The sequence below is a fragment of the Megalobrama amblycephala genome, linkage group LG4 (assembly GCF_018812025.1).
Source record: "Megalobrama amblycephala isolate DHTTF-2021 linkage group LG4, ASM1881202v1, whole genome shotgun sequence".
Lineage (NCBI taxonomy): Eukaryota > Metazoa > Chordata > Actinopteri > Cypriniformes > Xenocyprididae > Megalobrama > Megalobrama amblycephala.
In genome coordinates, this window is record NC_063047.1 from 25,372,380 (window position 1) to 25,392,614 (window position 20,235).

At 37.2% G+C, this 20,235-nt stretch overlaps 1 protein-coding gene across 1 annotated transcript in view; it reads right to left on the reverse strand.

Moving 5' to 3' along the window:
- The window catches only part of LOC125267165, a 40,223-nt gene extending 20,550 nt beyond the window's left edge, over nucleotides 1–19,673 (reverse strand). Inside the window, exon 1 of the mRNA XM_048188526.1 lies at nucleotides 19,467–19,673. The gene's annotated coding sequence lies outside the window, so the exon portion shown is untranslated. The remainder of the gene's footprint in view (nucleotides 1–19,466) is intronic.
- Between the last annotated feature and the right edge of the window lie 562 nt (nucleotides 19,674–20,235).

The following is a 20,235-nucleotide window of genomic DNA, read 5'->3' on the forward strand; positions in this document are numbered from 1 at the left end:
TTGGCCACAGGCTTCAATCACTATCAGCAACTCTTTGCCTTTAGGGAATACCAAATGGGTCTAGAAGGGTGGTGGAAAATGTCCTTGTTCATTTTTTATTATTTTCAAACCTACAAAGGTGTATATAAACTTTGGAGTTCTGTATATATATCTATATCTATTGATTTCATTCGATTGAACCAATTATAATAATAGACTGACTCTTACTTCTTTTTTGTTTTTTTTTTCCTCCAGGTATTTATTTTTTTACTTTCCTGCCTCTTTGGAACATGTTCATTTATGCATACTGTGTAGAGGTGGTTCGCAGCTTCATGGACATTTGAGGTTTTCTGCCGATGAAGAGCTTCTGGGACATTGACATAAACAGCACTTTTTCATACAACTTAAAAAAAGGTGGTGACAGACAATTTTGGTTTTCTTGTTTTTGTGCCTTTGGAATTCATTGTTTTTTTGTTTGTTTTGTTTTTTCTTTTCAAAATTACATTCACTGTAATGCTGGAGTAAGATTTTAGAAGAAACCTTTTTGTCCTGTTTAATGTTTGTGCTAGTAAGGGTTGCAGAGCTTATAAGTAACAAGGTTTACAAAAGGTAACACTTTACAAAAGGTCTCGCTTGTTAACATCAATTAATATATTAGACAACATTATCTAACTATGTGCTTTAACTTTTTTTTTTTTTACAGTATTTATCAATATTTATTAACATTAGGCAATAAAAATATATATTTTTTTCAAGTTAATAAAATGTATAGTTATTGTTCATGTTAGACAGTGCATTATCTATTAACATATGCAACTTTTGATTTTAATAATGCATAAGTAATATTAACTAGGATTTATAAATGCTTAAAGTATTTTTTATTCATAGTTCATGTTAACTAAAGTAGTTAACTAATAGAAAATTATTGTACAGTGTTACCCAAAGTTTTGAATCTTTTCTTTTCTTTACATTTTGTTTGTATTAATTCATGGGTGTTATCTTATTTATCATCTTATACAGAATGATTTTATCTGAAAATGTAAAAATGCAGAAAGATTGTGATGGGTAGGTTTAGGTACCTTTGTATGTGATGGAGAAAATGATAGTGCATATAAGCCTCACTGTCCACTCCAGACTCTTTCTAAATGAGAGTTAAAGTGTTGTAATTGTTTGTGATTGTGTATGGTGTTTCTTGGGTTTTTCTTGTGCATCAACAAAAAGGTTTTTGTGCATTTGTTTTAGAGATTATTTTGTCAGTAAATGTAGAGGGTTTCAATTTGCATTTGTGTTGATTGTAATATTTTGAAATATACTAAATTGTAACTTCATTATTATATGTACAAATAATGTAATTACAAATGTATTAAATTATATAATAGTGTACATGTAAATTACATTAAAGTATATTTAAGTTCACATTAATTGCTTGTCAGTACATTCGGAAGTATACTTTTACCATATTTTAAAGTACATAAAAAATTGTATTAAAGTCCTACTTAAGTGCTTTAAAAAAATCACTCAGAAGTTCAACTTATTGCATTTAATATGAACTTAATCTGTGATACATTTGAAATTAATTACAAATAGAATGCACTTAAGCGGCTGAAAACATTATTTAATTCACACTTAAGTGTGTTCTTTTAAAGTATATTATTTTTGCAATAAGTACACTTTATAAAAGTATACTAAAGTGCACTTTTTTTTCACAAGGGAAACAATGGAGTTTGAGACTCACTGTATGTCATTTCCATGTACTGAACTCTTGTTATTTAACTATGCCAAGATAAATTCAATTTTAAATTCTAGGGCACCTTTAACTAACATGAACTAACCATGAGCAATACATTTGTTACTGTATTTACTAATCTTCGTTGACATTAGTTTTAGAATATTAGATTTTAGAATATCATATTAAATGCTGGATGGCTTGTGTTGATAAATGGCATGCAATTGACCCTTTGCAAAGCCATGCCCGAAAACCGCCACAGGCCAATCGTGGTTTAGCAACCGTAACTAGGCACGGGAGGTCTGTCAAGCTTTCGAGCGAGGGAAAAATGCCGAAGCGTTGTGCGTATGGATTGAGTAAATCTGATACCCGGTATCCTAAAAGTTTGGACGGAGTGGTGGAATTTTTTCCCTTCCCAAAACCTAAAACCCAAGGGGAGAAATGCTGGTGTTCTGACAATTTGTGCTACCCTGTCAGATTTTGCTACCTCCCGTTGGAACAGTTGGAAGCAAAATCTGACAGCGAAAAATGCTAATGTTACCTATCAGATTGTGCTTCCAGCGTGCTTCCAGTCATTTTGTGTTATTTATCAATACAACAATGATGTAATAATGATGTGCACACATGCAGTAAGCCCGGGTAGGACAATCTGACGGGTAGGTTAGCCAGCTAACTCAGCACATCATTGCTTGGAAATAATGACGGTTCTTTGTTCATAATGCATATATTTGAACGTAAAATAAGGTGATTAAAGGCAAGACGGAGTAGTCTCAATTATCATTGCAAAGTGGTCAGGCTAATGTCTTTATTTTATTCCACAAGACTTATGGATAAGCTGTTTGATTCATGATTATTAGGCTATTTTCACAAATTTCACTTAACCTGCTGCCCACTGAGCAAATTATGTCCAGAAGACGTCTTTTTGAGGTCTTGTCTCAGGTTGAAAAGACGTCCACTGAGGGGCCAGAATTAAAGTTTTTATGACGTCTTTTTTTGAAGTCTTCTGGACATCCGATATAGACGAACACGCAGAATCACCAAAGGAGAAAAATCACAATTTTTAAGCCACCATCGTGGAGATGAGTGTTTGTTTTAGTTGGGCTCTTGTCCCTTGACTTATTATATTAGAATTTGTTTGGGCTTTTAATTGAGTCATAACAGCCAGACAAGCAAAGAGAAATGATCAGGTGTTGGTTATGTTTTCACATAATCATTATTTTGACCTGAACTCATAAAGAGCCCAGTCTCTGAGTTAGATTTACATTATTGATTACAGCAGCACTGTGATTCTACAGCGGAAGATCTGCTTTTACAGTATGATTCAAATGATTTCAGAAAAGGTGTGTTGAACAAAAAAAAAAAAAAAAGTTTTTATTTTAGGCACACACGGACATCAAGAATCAGCCTGTGAATCTCAAAGACGGTGAGAATAATAAAGCATGTTGCAGTGCATTCTGGGAGCCACCAATCAAAATTCATCCACGGCTCCCATCATGCATTGCTGCATGAATAAATTATGAGCTGAATTGTCTTAGTAATTTCCTTTATTCTCACTATTTAAATTTTTCTGTTTTTCTGTGACTTTTTAGTAGCTTGTTTTCTAATGTTCAGAGTTGATCTGTTGATCAGAATATGTTGCTTGTCACCGTCATTGAGATTCACAGGCTGATTCTTGATGTCTGTGTGCCTAAGAGAAAGATTTTTTATCATGTGAAATCCTTTATATTATATTGATAAAGTTGATCTTGTGCTGTAGAATCACAGTGCTGCTGTAATCAATAATGTAAATCTAACTCAGAGATTGGGCTCTAGATGAGTTCAGTGATTCAGATCAAATAATGATTAAGTGAAAACATAATCAACACCTGATCATTTCTCTTTGCTTGTCTGGCTGTTATGACTCAATTAAAAGCCCAAACATATTTTAATATAAGTCAAGGGACAAGAGCCCAACTAAAACAAACACTCATCTCCACGATGGTGGCTTAAAAATTGTGATTTTTCTCCTTTGGTGATTCTGCGTGTTCGTCTATATCGGATGTCCAGAAGACTTCAAAAAAAGACGTCATAAAAACTTTCATTCTGGCCCCTCAGTGGACGTCTTTTCAACCTGAGACAAGACCTCAAAAAGACGTCTTCTGGACGTAATTTGCTCAGTGGGTGTGGATGAACAAAGCTGTTCCACAATTTGTGTGTTTCCCATTTGAATGGTCAGCGTATGAACCGCTTCATACACTAACTATTCAAATGGGAAACACATAGCTCGTGCTGGGAGCTTTAGCTTCAATTTTGATCAAATTATTTTCTAATCGGTTGCATATTAATTTGTGGATATATCCCTCGAATGCATACTGCAGGTCCATATTTCACCTGTTCGCCAAAAATGTCTAATTATCTCCTTGGAAATGTTTGACTCCGGTGCATGCACACTGTAACAGACTTGCCAGGTGTGAAAGCTTGACAGGCGTAGCAACAGTAACTAAAGAGGGCGGGGCTTACCGAAGGCAGGGTCCATTCATTTTAAAACGTATTGTATGAAGGAGAAAATGTTGTATTACTGTTACCAAAAATAAAGCTACATCTGATTATGCTATGTTTAGGAAACCCTAAACAGCCATGAATTATTTTTTTTTTCTGTCTTATTTTCTTGTGATCTCGAGAAAACAAAAGTTGTTTTGTTGTGATCGCAACTTATTAGGTTTGTTTGAGATGCGCCTAGCCGCGCCTGAAGTTCAGCCGAGGCTGCAGTGATAGGAGGAGTGAAAAAAGTGCACACAAGACGGACAGTTCTCTGTTCTCGTAGTGGATCAGAACCTACGAGATCAAAAGGTGTATATCGCAGGATTCACACTTGTGCGCTGTGTTGCTGATAAACTGGAAGTAATTTAGGTTCTTTTGCTTTTATATGAAAATAAATTTAATGAACAATACACCTAAGTACTTTAAAGGTGTTTGTATCAATCATTTTTATTTTAATTACAGACATGTTTTTATATATTTTTATAAATATGACAACAGTCATATAACCTATAGACAGATTGCACTGTCAGAGACTTTGGGAATATTCACAAATAATTTATACACATAAAATCATGATATTACAGTTTTAAAATCAAACTTTTTAAAAGAAATTTCACTGCCAAATCAGAAGCGCAGAACAAAGTCATCAGTAAATTGTATGGCTCCTACAGTAAATGTTGTATTGTCTTATATATGTTTTATTTTACCAGTTGTGGAGTCCAACCATTCATCCATCTGAGGTAATGTAGTTAGCCTACTTTATTGAGTATTTCCATATAAGAAGGTCCTTAACAATCTGGAACACGCAGACGAAGGTACCTTGGAGTGAAGGTTTGCTCTCCTGAGCTTAACCTTGTCGTCACTGTCTCGCTGGACGGAAACTCTGAACGTAGTGTTTGTTAATGTCTCTTTCCTCACAAGCTAGAGGCTCAGAACGTGGTCGTCTCTGTTGCTGCCTCACAAGCTGTAGACTCAGATCATAGGACCTTTTGTTGTCTCTCTGGATGAACCAGATCAAATTGTAGCAAACCTTTGTCCACTGTTACAAACAGAGAGGGGCCCAGCCATAAACTGGGCCCTAGAATGTGCCATTCACTACATAGTATCTAGGTCTGAATTGAAATATAAATATATTTATATATATATAATTTTTCTGATGCATGTCCTTAATTTAATTTCATATGTTGGTATTATTTCAGTGTTTATAATGCTAGTACTTGAATTTCAAAGAATTTTAACCCAAACTGACTGGATTTCTAAAGAGCAAAGGTTTTGTGAAAAAAGTGGAAGACTTAAAACACAAAGTGTGTAAAATAAACTGATGATCACTAGTGATAGTATTTTATTCTGTGTTGTCATCATTCAGGATGGATTTCAGCTTAAATGTACTTTTTTTTTTTTTTTTTTAACAAAGCAGCTGATATTGCCATAGAAACTAGTGGACTCGCTTTCACCACATCATAAACTAATACATAAAAAAACTAATTTAAAAAATAGAAATAAAAATTAAGTAATATGAAAATGCAGACAATGCAGATTGTGTCAAAGCAGCTTTACATTGATAACTGGTACATAATTTGGCTGCACAGCAGCGCTTAAAGAATAGTGTCAATGCAGGCAGATCAGAAGCACTGTTGAATAAATGTCAGGAATAATATTGAATATCAAATGTCAAGTGTCCCCAACTAAGCAAGCCAAAGTAAGTTTGTAAAAGAACAGAAATCTGACAAAAACTAACTAAATAAGGACAACTCCAAAATAAATGATATCCAGGTTCAACATGTAAACCACAAAATGTACAATATTTCAATATCAAAATTGAATCTCTTTTCAAGATAGTATTTGCAAGGGTAATATTTATAAAGAGAAGCAGTCAAGCAACAAGAGGATCTACATACTGTAAGTGTTTTTGTCTTGAATTTAGTGCTGTGTCGTTGCTAGGTATTCAGGAACAGGCATTACGGTGGTTTAGGTCGTACCTTTCAGACCATCACAATTTTGCCTATTTATACGGGGAAAAATCTAAGATAACGATAGTAAATTATGGAGTGCCGCAAGGATCAGAATTGCTGAATCTACTTAAGAAAAACTTGTAAAACTGAAATTTGTTGATTTAACTTGATTAGGCTGATGGAAACAATATAACAGTATACAATACTCACATAATCCGACGCATGCGTGCCGAACACTTTGTAAAGATCCATTTGAGGGTTATATTAGCTGTGTGAACTTTGTTTATGCTGTTTAAGTCAAGCGCGAGCTCCGGGGGAGGGGAGCGCAAGATTTAAAGGGGCCGCACGCTTAATCGGTGCGTTTATAATGATGCCCCAAAATAGGCAGTTAAAAAAATTAATTTAAAAAAAATCTATGGGGTATTTTGAGCTGAAACTTCACAGACACATTCAGGGGACACCTTAGACTTATATTACATCTTTTAAAAACATGTTCTAGGGCATCTTTAAAACATGGAAGCTACACTCCGATTCCATGTCTCGACACTGATTGTCTGTGCTCATTCAAATCATTTAATGCACTAAAGGTGCACTTAACAAAAAATCATTCACATCAGGCACATGGTAGCCAATCCAGTCCATGTGATAACATCTCTTTGATATTTCACTGCCCACTTTGCAGTTTTGAGGAGCCCTGCATTTTTTTACAGTCATTTTTTTTTTTCTCATTTGCGGCAGCATCTCAAAAATCATGAAACTGTGCTGTGTCCATACAACAATTGCAATTTTGAGACCAATGTCTACTATACATTTAATTCCCATAAATGTAGAGAGCATGGGCGCTTGATAAAAGGCAGTTGAAATCTGGCATTCTCTTGCACGTTTCTACTCACAGTGTAGATAATGTGCAGCAAGAAGAGTCTTTGAGCCCTGATCCTGTAGATGAACATGTGAAGGAAAGTTATATAGAGAGTGAAAACTTTGATGTATTGCATCATCAATTTGAACATAATTTAGCCTCTCTTTTTTTCAAAATGCAGGCAACTTTGCATGTTTCTGATTTGGCTGTGCAAGAAATAATTCAACAAATAATCAAATTTTACTTTTTTCAGAGCCCCTTGTCTATCATGCTGTTCAGCAAATTCTTCTTGAACATGGACTGAGTGGCTGTGATTCACTAGTGAGAAAAATAGTGAATGCCGTAAAAGACAGTAACCCAATCTTGACAATGACTAAAGATGGTGAGCCTCTTTCCACAATAAATAGAAGAGCATCATATTTTCAGAGTGAATTTCCAATTGTCATGCCGATTGAATACAAGCTTGATTCACAATCAGTCTCTTATGTGCCAGTTCTGCAAATGGATTGTCCTGGGTCTTTATGTTGATTAATTTGAGCTTGCCAATCCTCTTGGCACTTCCCGAAAAAAAAAACGCAAAATGTTCGCTCTCTATTGGATTCTAGCCAACCAACCCTCAAAAGATCGGTCATCACTTCAGTCAATTCAGCTAGCAATTTTATGCAGAGCTAGGGCAGTTAAACAACATGGTTACACAGACATCTTGCACCCATTTGTTCAGGACCTTGAAACTCTTGAAAAGCATGGTGTATACATTTTACAGTTAGGAGACTCTGTGAAAGGAAGTGTGCTTTTTGTGTCTTCTGATAATTTAGGTTCACCCATGTTGGTTCTGCTTTGCCAACAGATCTGAAATCCAGGAGATGGAGGTCCGGTCAGGAGCATTTGAGCTGCGAACCAAGCAGGAGCATGACAGGCAAGTGGCTGAAGTGCTACACGATGCAACTTTGGTAAAGCAGTATGGTGTGAAAGGTGGCTGTGTTTTAAGTGAACGTTTAGAACATTTTCACACAGTTGGTGGTTTTCCACCTGACATAATGCACGACCTTATGGAGGGTGTCATCCCTACTGAAATGTCCTTGTGCATTAATGATTTGATCTCTAGGAAATTCATCTCTCGTGAATCCCTGAATCAAGCCATCAAGCAGTTTCCTTAAATTCTCAGACAAAGTGGATCAGCCTCAGATCATCCCAGGTACATTTGCCTCAAAACGAACAATTGGGGGTAATGCCCATGAGAATTGGGGACTTATCAGGCTTCTGCCCCTCATGATTTCCCTGAAAATGATAAAACACATTAGAAATGGCATTGGCTTTCAAGTTCACTGAGGATTCTCTTGATTTTCTTGACGCAAAGATCGCAGAACACGGGCATTTACTTCTAACAGTCTTTCCCCGTTTCACATTGCGCCCTAAACACCACTACATTGAGCACTATCCGCAGCTCATAAGAATGTATGGACCACTAAGACATATGTGGACGATGCGATTTGAGGTAAAACATAAATTCTTCAAGCAGGTAATCCGTGACACCAAACATTTCAGAAATGTTCCACAAACTTTGGCTGTTCGCCATCAAAGACAACTGGCTTACTATATTGACTTCCCCTCCTTTCTTAAGCCATCCATACAGACAGAGAAGGGGATGGGTACTTTGATTTCAACTTCAGGAATTCCTGAGACAAACATATTCAGTTCAGAACACTGTCCTCACAGCATCATCTGTGAGCATTGATGGAATCAAGTATAATCCAGATATGGTTGTATCTGTTGGTACTCGTTCAGGCCTACCTGATTTCAAATAGATTTTCAAAATTCTTGTCATCAGCAGTGATATTGTTTGTGTGTAACGATTTGACATGATTTGACATGACTACGTTTTTTTGAACTGTGCAGTCATGTGCTATCACTGTCAATTATCAAAGCCTCAGATCTGAATAACACGTTTCCTTTGCCAGCCTATACACTTCGGGGCAGGACCTATGTTACTCTCAAACATTACATCATATGCTAAATGAATGACAATTCAGGTTTTAAAGGGACTTCAGAAATTCAGAAAATTATCATTTACTCATTCTTATTCAGAAGACAGAAAGGCTTATTTTTGAAAAGATTTCTGACTGCTCTTGTCTTTACTATGTCAGAAGATAGGTATTGCTTCTCAAGCTTCAGGAGTACGCAAAAACATATAATGTCAAGTGTTCAAACAGTAGATTAAAGGGATACTCAACCGTTTTTTCATATTAAACTATGTTATTCCCTTAACTAAGACGAGTTGATGCATACCTCTCTCGTCTCAGTGCGTGCACTAAATCGCTCTGTCTTGCGGCGAAACTTTGTTAGCACTTAGCTTAGCCCAGTTCATTCAATAGGGGCCAAGCAGAGAAGCTTCCAAACACCTCCACGTTTTCCCCATTTAAATACAGTTACTCGAGTAGTGTAACTCGACCTAGGATGGTGACACAAAACAAAACGTTGCGCTTTTCTAAGCGTGTAAAATGGATAACTATATTGTATGGCGGAATACCATAGCAACTGCTCGGGAGCACTTTGACTTGGCGCAGTAATAATTCACTCGTGAAAAGTCCTCACCGGCACCCGCTCCCTCTCCTCCTCCCTCTCATTTCCGTCAATAGAACCAACGTGACCTGCACCAGTAGTAATAGTTTGAGCAGAGTTGACGAAGTATCAGGTTGTAGGAAGATAGTTTGTGGACAATCATGGTTATAACGTGCATCGTAAAGGGTTGTGATAACAAGGAGAAGGTATATATATATATATATATATAGTGCCGTCATGTTTCACAGAATTCCAACTCACCACATACAGCGGAGAGCTTGGTTAGCTGCTTTGAACAAGGATCCAAAAACACCGTTGATGACTCTGAAGAAGTGGCGTGTTTGCTCCGAGCATTTCACACCGGAGGACTTTACCTATTTGCCCGTGTTCTTTCGCCGGCTCTGGTCTGTTCTGGTTCGTATCTTTTTTCCCTCTCACGGTCCATAAGAGCTAATTCCTCCTCCGTGTACTCGGGTTCAAACAGATATGGCTCTGGGTCTGCTACAAACAAGTCATAATCATCTACAAAGTCCGCCATTGCAAATTATCTCTTGCAGTTTGCTAGTAGCACAGGTGGTAAAAGTCACGTTGGTTCTATTGACGGAAATGAGAGGGAGGAGGAGAGGGAGCGGGTGCCGGTGAGGACTTTTCACGAGTGAATTATTACTGCGCCAAGTCAAAGTGCTCCCGAGCAGTTGCTATGGTATTCCGCCATACAATATAGTTATCCATTTTACACGCTTAGAAAAGCGCAACGTTTTGTTTTGTGTCACCATCCTAGGTCGAGTTACACTACTCGAGTAACTGTATTTAAATAGGGAAAACGTGGAGGTGTTTGGAAGCTTCTCTGCTCGGCCCCTATTGAATGAACTGGGCTAAGCTAAGTGCTAACAAAGTTTCGCCGCAAGACAGAGCGATTTAGTGCACGCACTGAGACGAGAGAGGTATGCATCAACTCGTCTTAGTTAAGGGAATAACATAGTTTAATATGAAAAAAAAGGTGGAGTATCTCTTTAATGGGTTTGTTGAGAAACAAACTAAAATGTAATTCATTATTTTCTTTAAACTGTCATATCCTGCATGCACTATTGAGAGAGCAGCAGTTAAATGCTTTTATTCAAGATTTATATACAGTAAAATGGATTAGATATTGAAGTTTATTTTTCAACAAACCCATTCATATGCTTTAAATTCTTAGACTGTATGGCACAAGTCACATGAAATTATTAATGCCTTTGTGTAAAGTATATTTAAATTAGTATGAGTGAAATTTTCCAAATCATATTTGCATTTTTGGATTGAGCTGTCACTTTAATTTAAGAAAACTAACTTAATTCTTTAACCTTTGTAGAGAGACCAAATATGGAGACAAGGACCATACTCAGAGTTATAGTTTGTGACAACGACATCAGAAAAATCGTACTTCCTTTGAAACCACAGACAGTTGACTCACTGTTGGAACAACTTGAAGAAAAGCTGGGACTTCAGTAAAAGTTCACACTTAATAAATTTTCTACCGAATTTCCCTGATGGTGAAGATGAAGCCAGCATGGAATCCAAAAGGAAAGAGATGGTAGAAGAGATGAAGAAACGTCGTTGTAAGAATTGAAAATATCTAAAGATATTTTAAAATGAACAAAGACATTTGTTTTACTGTTTCAACCCCCTCTCTCATGCTACAAGGACCATTTGAAAGGAACAAAGGTGTTGATAGTGATCAAGGCCAAGATGTGTGTACATCGGGGGTCTACAAATGGTCACAACTTTAGTACAGTGGGGGGAAGTTTTAATCTTCTGATTGGTCAGTTTGAATGTCTCACATTTGGGTTTAAGTCACATGGTCAAGGAAGGGATAAAAGAAGATTTTAACTGTTGCTCTGCTCTCTTTTCTATGCTCTTCTTCCTTGGATCTTGGGCACTCTCTTGCCCTCTCTCTCTCTCTCTCTCTCTCTCTCTCTTCCTCTTTCACTCTCTCTTTAACTCTCTCTCAGGTAACTTTTTACATATATGCTGTGTACAATTAATGGTATATGATTTTATCATCACATACATCTATTTTGTAATTATTTTAAGTGTAACCATAATCAGATATTGTCATTAAACCCTTTCTATTACAAATGATGTGCTAACTAGTTTTGATTTAGTATTAACATTAATTTGCTTCCTACTGCAATACAATATTGTCACACTATAGCAACGCTCTCCCACATATTTTGCTAGTATAACTGCGCTTATTTCCGTCGTTGGTATAAGTTGCAGTGGGTGGTAATAGACAAGAAATGTACAGTTTTCTAACATCTTACTGATAAAGTTTCTTTAGTCGCTCGGCAACCTTACAGCCTGAACCGCTGTAGGAGTCCCACCCTTACATCGTCTTAATTCTGCAGTGATAGCCCAGAACATGAATTCTACTTTTGCCTTGCGTAGAAAGGAATTGATAGAGAAGGAGCCTGCAGTGAAGAACACAGTGGAAAGGTTGGTCAAATGATCAGATTTAGAATAGGTTTTAATTACAGGTTTTTATAGCTGGCCTTCAGTCTGATTTAATTTCTTTTCTTGCAGTGGTTTGAACGTCATTCCTCCATGCATCCACTGATGTGTCCTGTTTGAAAAGGCCTTAGACATAATACAGTGTTGTTAATTTAGTTTTACATTTAAATGCAAATATGTGCTTTTAAAAGAAGTTTTGTGGCTTACATTGACCTAATTTTTTCTTATATGTTATTACTGTTTTTAGGACTGTGATAGCAATGAAGACATGCTCGACATGGCAATTGATATCATGACAGTGATTCCCGAGGACTCTCCAATTGTGCCCTACTCCTTGCATCTTCCAATCATTTTGGCAGGTACAGTGGTTGTGGATAACCTTGAAAATGTTCCACAAGCGATGTGTCTGCTCTTTGGGCTAATTTACGCTCTAAACTTAGAGTATCCAGCAGCACTGAAGAGCACATTTGTGTAGTGATTTTTACTTTGTCCATGAAGTAAAGTAGGACATGAAGTAAAGTAGGGATGGGTACTCACGTCACCGCTGACGTTGTGATTTTAGAATCGCACGTCACTTAAGGTGTGATTATGAGTACATCAGATGACCACTTTCCCCTTTTCCCTAGTTCAGGGCAACAGTCAAGGTCTTTTACCTTGGCAGTATGAGAACACTCCCAACAGGGGCTTTCATTCATTTAGAATTAATGTAAAGTGGTCAGCTGATTTATCTGAAAGATTGGTGATATGGCTAACTTGTAGAACCTTTTCTGTATTATCAGCACAAGGAAGACACAAGTGTAATAAAATAAATGTTATTAACAAAAAGATAAACAAGAATAACTAACACAACTACTAAGTGAATACTATGAATGATAAAGGAATAAAGTGCATGAGCTACATGGAATACAAGTGATTAAGTTGGGTGTGGCTATGGAAGAGTTACGTTATCTTATGGAAAGATAAACTGTTTCTCTGAAAATAATAAGGTGGAGAACCGTATTATGCACCAAACAAATAAATGAAAGATTATTTGTTATTAACTAACATCAGCTATATTACATCTAATGGAAATTAGGAAATTATATACTGATAATATACAACAATGCCAAGATCTCTGGAAAGAGGTTTGGTTAAGTGATATTTACGTTCCACTTGGTCGAGTCCGATGACGGTGACGTCTTCCACTGGTTGTGCTGGGCGACAGTGCAGTGGGGAGAGGAGCCAGAATCTGTTTCAGCAGTCTTGAACACGAAGCTCTGTGGGATGCTGATCTCCTGGAGCACCAAAGGGTCCTAAAATCTGGAACACGCAGATGAGGGCCTGGTGTAGGTGCAGAAGGTCCTTAACAATCTGGAACACGCAGATGAAGGTACCTTGAAGTGAAGGTTTGCTCTCCTGAGCTTAACCTTGTTGCAGATGTCGTCACTGTCTCGCTGGACGGAAACTCTGAACTTAGTGTTTGTTGATGTCTCTTTCCTCACAAGCTAGAGGCTCAGAACGTGGTCGTCTCTGTTGCTGCCTCACAAGCTGTAGACTAAGATCATGGGATCAGTTGTTGTCTCTCTGGATGAACCAGAGGCTCAGAACGGTGTTGTATCTGTTAATGTCTGTCTCCGTGCAGGACAGACTCAGAACGGCGTATCTGTTGTATCTCACCCGATGGGAGACTCAGAACGATGTATCTGTTACGTCTTCCCCCTTTCAAGGACAGACTCAGAACAAGGAGTGTCTGTTGAAGGGGTACCTTTATCCCTTTCTGATGAGGAGGAGATTGCATTTTGGCGCTTCTCCATTCGAGTGCTGTGATTGGCTGCTGGCATCAGAGGGGACACACAGAGTGTGGCTCACCCTTCTCTCCCCTGTGGAACTCATTTGCATAAATCACAAAGTTGGAAGTCATTACAGTGTCTTTAAAGTTTACCAATGCATTTCTCACTTTCCAAACCACCACCAGAATACCTTTGGCAATATTCTGAACAAATAGAGACTAAACACGATGGGAAAACATTGAACTGTCTTTCAATTGTACATTAACAGCTGTATTTGTATCAGATGTTGCACTACACATAGCTGTCACTGAGAATACTTATTTCTGTGAATAAGTATGAAATGGATGTGTAGTTTGCATCAGTTCCAAGGTTTTCAAATATAGTTTTGAATGGATTTGGATGGATCTTTGTGATCTCTCTTTGTTTCACCCATTACTGCTAAGGTCCCGAGGAATTTTTATGGTGGTCTCTGGCCAACCTTAGGAAGTAGTGTTTAGATGGGTGAAGGGCAGAAACTGTCTGTGGACCAATGAGAAGTCCTGTCCTTCCCAGGCTTGGTACAAGAGGTCTTCTTGCCCTCTAAGAGAGGTCTGGATGTTGTCCTTACATCTTTATCTGATGGCGTTGGACAGTTTGTTTGTGATAGGCCACCGAGATCCAATCAAAATGTAGCAAACCTTTGTCCACTGTTACAGACAGAGAGGGGCCCAGCCATAAACTGGGCCCTAGAATGTGCTGTTCACTACATTTGATTTCCTACAGAGAGTGATTTTGTCCCTTGGCCACAAGTCACTGAAACCTAAAATCCAATCACTAAAAAATCGCCTAATGCAGTAATGTTTTTTTATGGTTAACCATTATTGAGTTGAGTTTGAATAGATCTATGCCTTTTAAGAACTCAAATTGTTCAGTGCTACTGTTTTACAGGTACTTGCTTTTCCAAAAAAAATGTTTTAGAATAGTTTTATTAGAAGATAACTGTTAAAGAGAACTGTTTTAGAAAATTTGTTCTGTACTAAACTCTGTACCTGTACTTAACAGACTGTTAGTTGTTTGCAAGATTTGCTTTTGACCACTTTGTAAACATGTAAAAGACAAAGAAACATTGCACTTTTTATTGTAAGTGCAGTATGTGTTTTTTTCTACAATGTTCTACAATGTCAGTGGGCCATGTTGACGAGCATGCCTTAAGTAATGTCTTTCATATTGTTTTAAAGACCAAATAAACATTCAAGTGTTGTGCGAAATCTGTTGTCTTTCCTTGTATTCTCAACTTAGAATTTTGAGTACAGCTTGCTTGAGAAATGTAAGGCTATCCGTTTCCACACATTCTTCTAGTAAAATGAACAAGCAGAAATGTTAAAATAACTGTTTTGTTTGAGTTCTGTTTACAAACCCCAACTTAAATCTGTAAATTGACTGAACTTTTGAAATTGAGTTACTTTTACTAATTTAATTGAGTTACTATTTTACTAATTACTTTTTAAGTTTTATGGTAACCTCTACAAATATACAAGTTAACTAGGGCTGTCAACTACGGTCGATGCCGTTTTGGTCGACTGACGTTCTCATTGGTCGACCAGTTGCAAAAAAATTTTTTATTTTTATTTTTTTTACCAATAAAGAAATTTTCATTGATTTACTCCTTGATATTTATTCCTTTATTAGCAGTTATATATTACTGTATTCTAAATATAATTAGCCTATGTTTTATACCAAACTTTAAATGCTTTAATTTAGGCTATTTTATAACGGCGCCACAGTTTAGCGCACCACATGAACACTCGGGAACCGCACCTGTGGCTGGCTGCACTGCTGCTTCGCGCTCAGTAAGGAATATAGGTCGTTTTGCTGTATTCTGAAGTCGTAAAACTAGCACAAAGGCTAAGCCTCTCGGGAGACAGCGCAGAGCAGACAGGGGATGATGAGGACCCGTTGGCAAAAAAACAGAAAACGGCAAAAGAGAAGGAGATAGCGATGCTTCTTTGTGGACATGGTGCAGAGGATGATCCTGATGAGCCAAGTGCACAAAGATCCTCTTGCGACGAAATGAAAGATTATCTTCAGGACAGAAGTAAAGTGGACATTGCTGGGCCACTTGCGTGGTGGAAAAATAATGAGGAGAGATATCCACGACTTGCTCGGGCAGCCAAACGCCTGCTCTGCATCCCTGCAACCTCCACTCCTGCAGAGCGCATATTTTCCAAAGCAGGATTTATTGTTAACAAGTCGAGGAGCTGTCTTTTACCCAAGAATGTGGACATGTTAGTGTTTTTGGCCCACAACATAAAAAAGGTGGACTAGGCCTGCAGATCTGTAAGTAGCCTTAACGGCTTTATTATGCTGACTCAATAGATTTTGACTCAATTTATTTGTACACTTGACGCGTTTGAAAATAGCCTATATAATGTAACAAAACGAAAATAAATCTATAGGCCTTCCTACTATACAGCCTATTATTATTAGTGTTTTTTTAGGCTATTTTGGGTTTGTTTGTGTTTGTTTTAAAACGCCTAGATCGGTTGGACAAAAGTTAACCCATAGCTTTGAAAGTAAAGAAGAATATACAGCCTGTTTAATCGAGAACTTTTGTTAGGATTTTTCATAATTTAGGATTTTTCATCAATTTTAGCAGTTATATTTTTTGTAGCGTGTGGTGTGGTCAGGTGCACGATTGTGACAGTCATAGACCTATCCTAGGACAGAACTCCTCACTTTGCAGTTTAAAAAATAACCTAATTTTCAAAGAATTGTATTATTATTATGGTTTTATGTATTATTGAAGTTTTTCATTGTTGTTTTATAGATGCTCTATTATAATTGTTTAATAAATGTTCAATCAAAAAAGACATCGCGTCTTTTTTTTTTTTTTTTTTAGTCGACTGATCGTTGCGCAGGACAGGACTTTGGTCGACTAAGCATTTCTTTGGTTGTCTACAGCCCTAAAGTTAACTCTACAAAGTACAATTACAACTCTACAAAGTTAACTCTACACTCTGCAATATTATAAGAAAACATGGAATTAGTTTCCACTGCTATGCCGATGATATTCAGTTTATATTTCAACCGGGTGCGTCTCATACGTCCTGAAAAGTGAAGCTGAGGGCTCTTTGATCGCCCCCTGGTGGCTGGATGCAGTACAAGTCATAAACCCCTTTTACGAAAGATGGTTTTGGTCATTTAAAGGTACAATCTGTAAGATATTCGCAGTAAAATATCCAAAAACCACTAGGCTAGTGTTATATATTTTGTCCAGCTGATTACTAACAATATCTCTAATGTTTTCAACTACTTGTAAATCATGAGAAAATCCCCATTCTAAACAGTGACACGGGGCAGTGCAGTCACCTGTCAATGACGTCAGTTACCCTTTGTTACCGCCTTTACTGACGTAGAAACCACATGACAACAGTGTCGTGGACAAATGCGGAAGTAGTGTCTAGCGTCCAGCAAAAGTTTGATTTTAGCTAGCAATTTGAGGGGAGAATGAAGATAAATAAATAACTATTATTTTTTGATTTCTGTGTTATTTCTCGCTGACAAAAGGAGCTGTTCAGCAGAAAACTGTCCTAACCGACCTACAGAGCTGACGGATCACGGATCAGTTTTTTCGGTCACGTTAAATGTGGGCTTTATAAGCTAATTAATAAATGTTATTAGCCAAGATAACACGCCTAACATTAGCCATGACGGGAAAAAGCAGGTGATCGTTATTTGGCAGTTGTTACTAATTATTTTAATGGGTATAAAATAATAATTATCAGGACAAAACTAATCCTACTCTAGTTAATCTAGTCGATCTCCTGTAAAGTTAGTTCAACTTGATTGTGGTTTCAAAAATATTATTGCTCTAGAAACAATATTATTTTACAAGTAGAATTTTAATTTGTGTATAATTTATATATTTAAAATACATCAATTATGATATGTTGTTTTGACCTAGTTATCAGTAATTTAGTTTAAAAATGAACAATGTGCATTATTAAACATTCAAATAAATGTAAATTCCTTATTGCCAGATGTGATTAAGCCATCATTTAAGCCAAATGGAAAAGGAAGGAGGAAAAGAAAAATATAATAAACAATAGATAATAAAACAAATAGGTGATCTGATCTTGCTGACACAGACGTCTGGGCGGAAGTTTGATACCGCGACTCCGCCTCTGGGCTCCACTGATGATTCTTTCTGCGCATGCCCAGGCTTCAAACTGACATTTTTGCGTATATAAACGTGTCAGCGCCTATCATCATCCGTTTTTACCTTCAGTTTATTATAATGTAAGGAAGCAGCGTTGAGTCGTCCATCTTTTTTTTACAGTCTATGATTTCAACACAACCAGATGAAATCTCTAAATTATCCAATCTGACAGAAGGTGTTAAAGAAGTAAAACATTGGATGACTAGAAATTTTCTTCTATTAAATTCAGATAAGACAGAAGTATTACTTATTGGACCAAAAACCTGTACACAGAATCTCTCAGACTACAATCTGCATTTAGAAGGATGTACTGTTACTTCATCCTCGACAGTTAAAGACCTGGTGTTATATTAGACAGCGACTTAACCTTTGAAAATCATATTTCATATGTTACAAAAACAGCCTTCTTCCACCTAAGAAACTTTGCTAAAATACGCAATATGTATCTATTTCTGATGCAGAAAAGTTAGTTCATGCTTTCATGACGTCTCGACTAGATTACTGTAATGCATTATTAGCTGGTTGTCCTGCTTCCTCAATAAATAAGCTACAATTAGTACAAAATGCAGCTGCTAGAGTTCTTACCAGGTCAAGAAAATATGATCATATAACACTAATTTTATAATTTCTACACTGGTTACCCATTAAGTTCCGTATCGATTATAAAGTATTGCTAAATGTGAATTGAATTGAAAATCCGATCTTCAATCCCCTATGCATATTTCATGGGGTTCACGTCACCGAAAGCAACAAATATGAGCTGCATTTTATTGATCATCAGCTAATTTCAAAATCAAAGACCGCAATAGGAGACAGAGCATCGACAGCTCTGGTAAGATCATTTATTCGCATTATATGAGGATGATTGTGTTGTGCGTCTCCGTTTTACTTTCAGTTTCAGCAGTTTGGGCGTCGGCTTGATGAAGATGCTCGTCTGCAGTGATGTGTGATGCAGTAGCGCTGTCATATCTGACTATAACATGTTATTTAGACTATAACACGCTCTCACACGTTTATTATTTTTTTTAGCATTTTTGGGAAGAGTAAAATATACATGTGTGGTTTCAACAACCAGATGTATTTAGACCTGTTCAGTTTCTGGAATGCGTCCCTGACCTCCTCCTGAAGAGGTTTTGAGCGATCAGATTTTAGGGCATTTACACCTGGTCTTTTCATGAACTGACAGCTATCCCATCAGAGAAAACGCATGAAGTGACCAGTGTAAACATGAGTTTTTGGTTTCTTTTATTCTGTTTCGACGCTTAAAGCTATATGAGCACGTTTAAATGCGTTTCAAATATTTTAATACTTTAAATCTCTGCTGATGATCCTGTTTAACCAAGTTCAGATTACTCTCCCACTCACTTGCTGGAGTCTTTACCTGCATATTTGCGCTAAACTCCATGCTCCTTACCTGGGAAAAGATGCCGCAAAAGCCGGGGAAAGTGGGGAGGCTTTGCCGTCAAGATCAAGATCAAGCTCCTGTTGGAATCAGAAAGAGAGTTTAGTCAGCTGTCTCAGCACCGCTCGCCTCGTCTTCGTCGGTGGTGTGTGCGCGCAATCTCTGCTCACTGCCACAGATGGCCACAGGGTGTTACGAGATTTTTCGTTTCGGTTTCATCAGGCGGACATTATATGAATATTCATGAGATTTTTCCGCATGGGCGTTCCGCGTGAAAGTGAAACGGATAGTCAGCGCTTCTCAAATCTCCACACGTTTTAGGATTATTGAGAAAATGATTAAAAACACATTGTTGGCATTGTGTTGTTTGCATACTGACATTCGTTTGTCCCCTTTGCTATTAATTACTTACCAGAGTGAAAACCAGTGGTGCAAATTAACTATAATATCATTGGTAAAAGCAATTAATATCCACTGAGCAAAGATAATGTCCTAATTGTCTGCCCATGATCACGACACACTATAGGCCTATATAGTCACATGTAATCCGCATCTGGTGATATCTGAGATGGATGAGGCAACATTAACAACTGAATTAAAAAATCTGTAAAACTACCTCAGGGTCTTTCCTGAAATGAAAAGAAAAAAAAAAAAAGCATTTCTCAGAAAAGCCAAAACATGAGAGTATATGTATGCGTATTCTGTTCCTGCTTAATAGTTTCTCTTGTGATGTACTTGTAAAGTTTTGCAATACATAGTCAAAAGAAGGTTCTCTGGCAAA